Raw genomic sequence first — 403 nt, forward strand, 5'->3', positions numbered from 1 at the left:
AATTCTAACTGGGCCCTACCTGCGAGGTCATGTACTGTTTATCTTGGTATGAGATCACCATGTCGTGCACATATGGTTGTGATGCATGTGCCTGGTGTACCCTTATCAGATGGGTAGTTATGATGGGTATATCGGGCTTCGTATATCTGTACCCCAGTGTCACTTTGATGGCATGCGCTGTTCTCTGATTCAATAATAATAATAATAATAATAATGATAATGATAATAATAATAATAAAAATAATAATAATAATAATAATAATAATAATAATAATAATAAGGATATAGGATGCACCACCCAAAATCTGACATAGAAAGGCTATATATACAACGCACAGAAGGTGGCAGGGGTCTTATACAGCTAGAAAACTATTATAAAATAACCACTATAGGACTGCAAAAA

The sequence above is a fragment of the Octopus bimaculoides genome, chromosome 16 (genome assembly GCF_001194135.2).
Source record: "Octopus bimaculoides isolate UCB-OBI-ISO-001 chromosome 16, ASM119413v2, whole genome shotgun sequence".
Taxonomy (NCBI): Eukaryota; Metazoa; Mollusca; class Cephalopoda; order Octopoda; family Octopodidae; genus Octopus; species Octopus bimaculoides.